The sequence below is a fragment of the Akebia trifoliata genome, chromosome 7, assembly GCF_017979445.1.
Source record: "Akebia trifoliata isolate Shusen 1 chromosome 7, ASM1797944v1, whole genome shotgun sequence".
NCBI classification, from domain to species: Eukaryota; Viridiplantae; Streptophyta; class Magnoliopsida; order Ranunculales; family Lardizabalaceae; genus Akebia; species Akebia trifoliata.
The window spans coordinates 12,428,339-12,438,240 of NC_141381.1; the positions used below are offsets into that span (position 1 = coordinate 12,428,339).

A 9,902-nucleotide genomic window follows, 5' to 3' on the forward strand; every position below is an offset into this window, starting at 1 on the left:
GAATTCATTCTTCTCTCCCTTGGTTCACTTGGAAAAGTAAGAACTTTCAGATCAATCGTAGACAAGATACTTGTGGCTTCCGAATCTATGCCTGGTTTAAGCTAAGTATTGGCCTTGATTATTCAGATTTCTGATGTTTCAGCTCGGACCGCTCTCAGCTTGGGATTTTCTTCTGTTTTTCTTTGTTTCTCTAACTTTTGCCTAGATCGCCTTTTTAGGTTTTCAATCTAGCGAGCTTGCTCTAACTTTTGCCTAGATCGCCTTTTCAGGTTTTCGATCTAGCGAGTTCTTCTCTTTTTTCTTTACTCTGATTGTTGCCAAAGTTGTCCTTTCAAATTTTCAACCTTGCGAGCTTGCTTTAATTTTTGCCTAAGTCGCCCTTTTCGGGTTTTCAACTTAGCTGGCTTTTTTTTTTTTAATTTTTTCTTTTCTTCCTGTCTGAACTTCTGGAGTTGCTGTCTGATCATGCTTTGCTATCTTCCTTGACTTTTCATGCGATACTTAGGAGGACTTTTATAGGTAGGCTTAGGACTGGGTATAAAAAGAAATGAATTTTGAGGCTCAAAAACTCAAAGGCCCCTTGTGTGGCATTTCCTTTTAAATCATTTCTTTTTCTTTAAATTTTCTTCCCCATTTTGGATGATATTTCTCTTCAATTTTTTCTTGATTTTTTTTGTATGGGAAATATATATTTTTTATTTTGATGTGATTGGGCCTGAAGTAACTTCTCAAGTTGCCTACGTACCCCAGAATTTTGGGATCAGACCAAAACGTAGTTCGAACTTTTTCCCTCCCCTAGGTTAGGTGAACGGGCTAAGAAATAAAAGGCACAATATTATTATTATTATTATTTTATTTTCTTTTTAAAAGGCTGCAAAGGGCTGAAAAAGGAGATAATGAACTAGGTAGCAGGGAAATTGATTCGGCCAAAGATGGCCTCCTTAAATGTAGTACCGATTGATTTGGTCAAGGTTGGTTGGTTCTGGTAATTCGATTCCATCATGATCTTGAAGTCTGACAGTTTTTCCTGGTAATATTTTCTTGACAATGAACAGACCCCCCAATTTGGTTTGAACTTCCCTTCAGGATCAGAGATAGGTGTCCAATAATAAATCCTCGACTTGCAAGTGAGGGGCCTTGATTTTTTTGTCAAATGCACGGGCAACTCTTCTTTGATAAGCTTGCATGTGATACAAAGCTCTTAGTCATTTTTCTTCAATCAAGTTTAATTCTTTACGCCACTGACTAACCCAATCTGTTTCTAACAATTGACTTTTCTTGAAGGGATTTCCATTTCATCTGGTAAGATTGCTTCTATATCATACACTAGAAAGTAGGGAATAGCTCCAGTAGAAGACTGCATTGAAGTATGATGTGCCCCTAGTGTGAATGGTAACTTTTCTAACCAATCCTGGTGTGATTGACACATTTCCTTGATGATTGTTTTGAGATATTTTATTGGCTGTTTCAATCTTTCCATTAATCTGAGGATGATAGAGAGATAATGTGATGTCGAATCTCGAGCTTCGAACACAGAGTGATAATTTAAGCTTTGATGTACAACCCATTATTAGAGACCAATACCGCTTCAACTATTTCATTAATCTGAGAATGGTAATCTATTCGGGGAGCTCTACCATGTTGAGAAGTCTAGCACTGATACATTTTGTAAGATCTTCCTTGATCTCATTTTATCAATTCAATATCTAATCCGTGTCAGACAATACCCAAGCTTACACCTAACATATCCTCATAGGCCCACGCGAACAAGTCTTTTGAAATTTCTGAGAAAATTCATAATCCCCTTGTGTTCCTCTAGATATAGGATAGTTTCTATTTGAATCTCTTTAAGAATTTATTTATGTTCTGAGGTCAATAACCTTTGCATTCTGATTGAAAGTTGAGCCCAACTTTTATTTTCTTGTTTAGGACAAAAATATATCCTTGAAACTAGATTATTAGTTAATTCGTTAATGCGCTCGAGGTATTCAAAAATTTCCTTTATCCAATCAAATTCAGAAAGGGCGATAGACACCTCTAACTTGACTTAATAGGAAAGAGTAGACTCAATCTAAGGAAGACATGACCTTGTTGGAAAAAAGGACTCGAACTAACCCAAAAGACTCATGAAAACTTAAGACAAGTACCCACACGAGTTTGATTAGGACTGAGGACTGAGATATTGCTTACAGCTGGTAGGATTGAAGCACTATGATCTTCAAAGAACAACTGGATGATATTGAGAAATTTTAAGGTCATTTCTGACTGTTGTTTTGGTACTGACGTTTGTTCTAACTGATCGGACTTACAACCCTAGTTAGACGATGGATGATTGAGCTTAAATACAATGATAACCCTTAAACCTCTTTGAAGATAAATTTAACCAATTTCAATGTCACCCCCTTGATAACATTTCAAATAAACCCTGAGATTTTATTGAATTTTGTGTACCAATCCATTAAACAATTCATCCACTCAATGATTATTCAGAAGGAAAATAATTTTATTGCACTCTTGAAAATAATGTTTTTATTGAATACCAATTTTCACAATTCTGATTATTTTTTGCAATCATTTTCTTTTTAGAAATATATATTTTGATAATATTTTATAAGGTCCATGCAAAAAAACATATTTCAAAAATTTTCCATGCAACAATAGATCTTTTGTAAATCATTTTTCCTTCATTTTCTTTTCTTTTGGAAAACGTTTTCTTCTGGAAAATATTTTTTCTTTGAAAAATAATTTTTTATTTAGAAAGCATTTTCTCTTGAAAAATCTTGTTCTTATGGAAAATATTTTTTCTCGAGAACAACACTTTTTTCTAGAAAACATTTTTTTAAAGAACACTTCTTTTGGAAAAAACTTTTTCTGGGAAATATTTTTCCTTCGTAAATCATTTTTCTTCTTTGAAAATTTGATTTTCATTTTGATTTAAATGGTTCGGTCCATCATGATTGTTGGATCGGGATGGACTAGGTCATTATTGTAAAAGAATGGATTCTTTATTGGGTCGGTGCACCCATTTCAATTTTCAAAAATAAAATTTTGATCCTTGAGGACAACCATATACTTTGATCTCATCATTCACAGCACTCACATACATTCATCAATCAACAGGTTCCAATCAATAAATAACCCGGGAACACCCACGATAAGTTCGAGTCGTGACTTACTGGGGAGGTTTATAAACTCTAAGTTTACTACATGCAATGCATTTTTATCTGGCCACCCTTGCCCAAATACACCTATATACCTTTCGATACATGGTGACTTGGTTTGATATATCGTATAGGTGATAATCTAGAACCTCAATTCACTTCTCTGAAGCCAAAAACAGCCAGTTCGATCTCCAGTTGAGAGGTGGCGCACAATGTTGAGCAAGGGCCCACTTAAATACCTCTCGTCTAGAATAAACGTATCCCCCTCGTACAGTAGGGTACAGCGGGGCAAGATCTTGCTTAGGCACCGATTTTGACCAAGAAGTGCAATTGATATACTTAGATTACCTCTTATACCTACGGGTACGAGTCAAGAGTTGTAGCTTTCATAAATGGTTTGGCATCCCACGAGGGGACCGACCACGTACTAGTACTACGTTGGCAATCGGGATATGTGACTGTGTGGCTTACAATAGGTCAAAGGCTCAGGTCACTCTAGCCTGGGTGCATCAATATACTTCTCAGAATCACCTGATCAGACGGTATTGATGCCCCCAGTTTTATATACCCTAAGGTACGTGACTGGAGTTGTGATTTTCATGAATGACGTCGCATCTTCGAAGAGACCGGGCCACGCACTAGTACCACGTTGGCTATATAGGACGTGTAAGTGTATAAAATAGTAAACGTGCATGTGGTGTGTGCAAAATAGGGTGGGGTGTGCCCGGATTTTTTCAAAAAAATTGGCCCATGGGCCCAATCACATCACTAAAATATGGATATTAGAAAAATTATGATCATAAAGTATAACTATCCAAAATAATCAAAATCGAGATTAAGGCATGCATATCACAGGAATATCGTACAAGCAACCTATCAAAATAGTGCAATAAGATACCACAAAATAATATCAATCATCAATTAATCATTGAGGCACAAAATTCCCCCTTTTTTTTATGATCCGATCAAAGATCACTTTGAGCGACCCTAAACAAATCAAGATTCCACCAAATATTTGAATTGATGATAGAATGATACTTATTGAGATAAGGAACGATGAACACATTTTGTTTTTGTTTTTTGTTTTTTTTTAAAAACATACGTGGCAAACCTTTGGAGAACATAGGTTAACTTAAATAACTCATAAGGCCTCAAATTTAGCTAAGGGTCATTAAACCAACGTGTTTCATCATATTGGTAATCCAATGTCACAAATTTCTAGATTAAAAAGTTTGGATTTAAAAGTAAAATTCACATTTTTTTTTATCCAATGTTTTGAAAATCACAATTACAAAATCTCAAATCAAAAATAAAAATGAGTGATTTTCTTGAAGATATTTTTTTGAAAGTTCTTAAAATTTCAGTTTCCATAAGCCTATGACATTGGATGATGATTTCAAGTGACACACGATGAGTTCAACGACTCTTATTAACAAATAAGCCTTACTAAGTTAGTTAGGCTAGCCCCATCCATAATTTGTTAAATAAAACATTTTATAAAGTAAACACTTGTTTCGTTGCTGCCAGCACACAGATTTTTATATAAGTTGCTGCCACAAAAAACTCCTTTTTTTTTTTTTAATATGTTGCTGCTAGAGAGATGAATTGAGAGAGAGAGAGAGAGAGAGAGAGAGAGCACTAGCTAGCTATTTAGTAGTAGATAAGAGAAATCACTTTTTCTTGGCAATGAACAAGCCCTACCTCTGCTCACCCGATGAACTCCTGGCCAGCTTTGCCTTCCAACCGTTGACAATAAATATCATTGTAATCCTCTATAGAGAAGTCAGAGATGAATTCCTTTTTGTCTTTCTCAATGTCATCTAGTTCCTTGTGCAGAACTTTCATGAACTGGTCGGTCCTATCTTCGGCTATAACCTCATCAACACCAGCATCTTTAAGCGTCTGACCATATGTATCTACATCATGCAGATCATAACCTCGTTGCGTAATATACTCCTTAAATTCACTTGATGGAGATTCAACTCTTTTGCAGTGATCACTTATAAGAACTTTGCATCCTGGTTTCAACCACTTGAAGAAGGTTTTAGATAATGCAGGTTTGTCTTGTATGTGGAGAATAGTGTCACGGCTATAGATCACATTGAATGTGTTATTTGGATAAGTCTTCTTAGTACAGTTGGCAACCTCAAATGCAACTGAATGTTGGTGCCCAATGGCACATTCAAGAGCAAGAGAAACCATGTTCACGGACAGATCAATCCCGACAACCTCAACATCCAACTTTTCAGCCATGTAGAAGTCACCTCCGCCAATGCCACACCCAACATCAAGGACTTTCTGGCCAGGTTTAAGTTCCAGCTTTGCAACAAATTCCTTTGTTGTATCAATCCCCCCAATGCTCACAAAACCTTCTCCAAATACACGTTCATGGCGCAATATTCCACTACATTTGTACTGTACGTTATACAAGAATTGTTGAAACCCCTTATGTCCCTGCGAACTAACTTTTTTCCATAGCCAGCAAATCTGATTTTTGTTCTTTTTATTCCTTACATAAGCTCTAATACACTTGAAATTAATAAGAGAGAGCTCAAAGGAGTTTCCAACCCCATCATGCATAAGACCTTAAAGACCTGCAGTAAACCTTGGTATAAAAACTTGGTTCTCGGTAGTGTGTTGCATTGTTTCTTCGCTTGCAATTACCAGATTGATGAAAACAAGATTCTCTAAAGAAAATATACCCTCCAACCTTTAACCATTTAACCATACTCTCGATCAGATTCTCAACCTCTTTATCTGACAGATACATTAGTAGCCAATTCGAGAATATCAAATCGATGGATTCAGAGGCAATCTTCAGGTTGGGAGACGTTATGGCAGCACACATAAACTTGACATTCTTAAAATGATCACTGATGATTTCATTTTTCTTTATCACACTCTCAATGAAGTCCAGAGCTAGAACTTCACCAGCCTCTTTAGCTAACTTACCAGTGAAACAACCAATACTTGCCCCTAACTCTAGAATAGATTTTCCTTTAACAGATGGGAGTAGAGAGAGAGAGAGAGAGAAAGAAAGAGAGAGAGAGAGAGACGCCCTCTCTCTTTGCTACCATTTTCAGCATAGGTGAACAAGAAATAGAAATAAAAAACGTCTCTCTGCTGCCTCTTCTCCACACAGAAAAACAGCCACCATTAACGTTCTGTTAAAGCTCGAGATAGATGTAAAAAAACTCATGGAACCTAATCCATTGGCCACAGTTTTTGTTCACTTCTATTACTGATTGCCAAATTTCATGTTAATAGAAACACAGCACAGTTCTTGGTTCAGATTTGAAACCCGCGAATTAGATTTTCGTGAGGATATCGAAACAAATCAAAAGGATTTTTTTTTTCCGATTGATATCTTAAATTTCACTCACAATCAAAAGCCGATCAAATTTATGGGTGAAAATCAATTTGACTGAGAGGTTTTCCAAATCTCTGCTAGATATGACGATGGAGCTGGTATAAAAACCATGAAGGAGATGATGTGTACATTTTTAAAGAAGCCGTTTTGTTTTTGGCACACCAAACACATCATCATGTTTTGGTGGTGTAAACAAAAAAAAAGCAGCAACTTATTTTTCGCACACCAAGCGCACCAGCACCTATTGACAGAACCTTAAAAGAATTTTCATTAATTCCTTCCTGCTGTCAATGGACAGCATGCTGAAACTTTTTTATTTTTTATTTTTTATTTTTTTTATTTTTATTTAATTTAAAAAAAAACAAATAAAAAATGTTGTCGAATGGTACATCGCACACCCTTAAACGAATTTTTTTTTTTTTTAAATACTCAAAGATAGAACCCTAAAAAAAATAAAAAAAATAAAAACTTCAAGATCCATTAGTCATCACTCCATCCTTAATTAAATCTCTTTATCTATTTAGGGTCATTCTAAATAACCCTCGATTGAATCATAAGAAAATTACGTGCGAAATAGAAATATTCAAAATTGAATCAATAGAGGATAATATGTAAAGAATAAGATCTCCCAATAAATAACAATATGTTATCAACCATTCTCATGCCCTTAACCTCCCGATAGCATGCCTTATTTTGGGGTATCCCAAATGTCCCTTAAACAAGTCATAGCAATTAATCCAAACAACGGCGAGAGAGCACAATAGTCTTAACAAATAATTTAAACCAAATAATCTAAAAACAAACATAATAATAAAAAACCTAGGTCTAAATGACAATATTCCCAAACTTGGTTTTTCAAGTCTGATCCTCAAAAGTCCCCAGTGGAGTCGCCACTGAAAGCGCCCTCGATCCGCGGGGTGCGCGGATCCGCTTTTGACCCTTGAGGTTTGGGAATCGCCACCTAGTTATTGTGATCTAGGAACCAAACTGACTTTAAAATGGATAAAAACTAATCTACTACAGAAAATCTGAATCCGGGGATCATGTTACGGGGTTGGAAGGTGTTAGGCACCAACCTCGCCCGGCCATTGCCGGTCTCTACTTATCCCAAATAAATCTACATCGCTAATGACAAACCTAGATTAAAAAAAAACTTACTTTCGATCTGCAAAAGTACTATTCCCTCAGATCTGGTGAAAGCGCCTCCTTGTACCGTATTCCTTACTTCGTTCTATCTCCGGATCTGATTTCTGATCTCTGAGGTAAGGTATCTCCTTCTTGGATCTGGGTGCTTCAAATTTGTTGTGGATTTTTGGGATATTTTTTAGAGGTTTTTTAGGTGTTTTCTAGGCTAAAATAGAAGGGGGGATGTTAGGTAAGGAGTTGGGGCTCCAAAACTAGGGTTTATGGGGGGCTAGGGGAGCTTCTAGACCTACTTCTCTTAGGGTTTATCATTTGATACGAAAATAGGGTGTGAGCACCTCTATTTATAGATTTTTTTAGGGGTTTATTTGGATAGAGTTAGTATTTAATTAGAGTTCTTTTAATTAGAGTTGTGTTTTACTTAGACTTGTTTTAGGTAGAATTATGTTTTAATTAGAATTGTTTTAGGTAGAATTGTTTTTAAGTTAGAACTCTATTAGATAGAGTTATTATTTAATTAGAATTCTATTAAGACTTTTGGTCTTATTTAATTGACTTTTAATATTTTGACTTTGGTCTTAATTGATTGACTTTTAATATCTTGACTTTAGTCTTGCTTAATTGACTTTAATTTTGACTTTAGTCACACTTGATTGACTTTAATACCTTGACCTTAGTTTTGCTTGATTTACTTTAAATTTTTGGAGAACCCCCCTCTAAAATATCTTTAATTCTTTGGACCCCCAAATGGAGGGGTCCTTAAAGAAATATCCCACGAACCCTCAATAATTTTACTTCAAAACCCGATTGATCGATTTTTTAATTCAAAGTTTTAAATTAATTTCATTAATGTTTCACCTTAATTATTTAATGTTTTATTTATTAATTTCGAATTTTTTAATTATGAAAATTATGAAATTACCGTTTTGCCCCCGGAGAGGACTTTTCACGTTTTAAGTCGGTTTTTAATGTTCTAGGATGTTTTAGAATCGATTTTTCATAAGGAATTCAATGAAAATATTAGTTTTTGTTATTTATGAAATTTTTTGTGTGAAATGATTGTGAACTTTATGAGGGCCATTTTCGTAATTTTGTCAAATCTGTTAAAATTGGTGAAATGATTTATTTGGTTTCGATTTGTTGTTTTATGTGTTTGAGAGAGTTTTCCTAAGCGTAACGTAGGCTCTAGGGTTATTTGAGGTTAGGGTTATTTTGGTAATTTGGTCAATTTTTAGTGATTTTTATCGTGAAGCTTCTTTTTGTCTGAAAAATGATGATTTCTATGTATCTAGAGTCGTATTTTCCTAGCGTAGCGTGGTTTCTAAGGTTTTGTCAATTCGAGATACCTCATCCGGATTTCTGAAACACATCTGGTAACAAAATAAAGTAATGGAATACACATCCATCATTGGGAATCATTGCGATCGGGTTGACGATTTGATTAATCAGGCGAGTGCAAGAATGGGGTGTCTACACCATCTTGCTTGATCAAAATTGCTCCTATTCCGTTTCCTTTTTTATTGTCTGCTCCGTCGAAGTACATTTTCCAACCTGGCTCCTCATCATTATCTTCAACCTCAATGATCAGTATGGCTTCATCTGGAAAGTTCTTCTTTAATGACTCGTAGTCAGGCAACGGGTGGTCTGCTAGGTGGTCGGCTATTGCTTGCCCTTTGATGACTTTTTGATTGACATAGGTGATGTCAAACTCAGATAATAATAATTGCCACTTTGTTGTACGACCTGTTAATGCCGGTTTTTTAAAAAGATACTTGAGGGGGTCAATTCTGACAATAAGCATAATTGAGTAATTAAGCAAATAGTGACGTAGTTATTGAGATGCCCAGACTAGTGCACAATAAGTTTTCTCAAGTGACGAATATTTCACCTCGTACTCAGTAAATTTCTTGTTGCGATAGTAGATGGTCTGCTCCTTCCGTCCTGATTCATCGTGTTGTCTTTGTACACACTCCATTGACGTTTCTTGCACTGAGATGTACATAAGTAAGGGTCGCCCTGGAGTAGGAGGGACTAGGACTGGTGGATTGAGCAGATATTACTTGATCTTATCGAATGCTTCCTGACAGTCTTGGTTCCACTTTTTCGGTGTGTTCTTCCTGAGTAGCTTGAAGACTGGCTTATAGATAGGAGTGAGTTGCGCAATGAATCTGCCTGTATTCTGCTCAAAAATGCTCTAACGTCCATTTTTGAAATGGATGCTTTCATCT

At 35.8% G+C, this 9,902-nt stretch overlaps 1 pseudogene; it reads right to left on the reverse strand.

The window, feature by feature from the left end:
• Nucleotides 1-4,831: 4,831 nt before the first annotated feature.
• Nucleotides 4,832-9,649, reverse strand: LOC147398233 (phosphoethanolamine N-methyltransferase 2 pseudogene; annotated as a pseudogene).
• Between the last annotated feature and the right edge of the window lie 253 nt (nucleotides 9,650-9,902).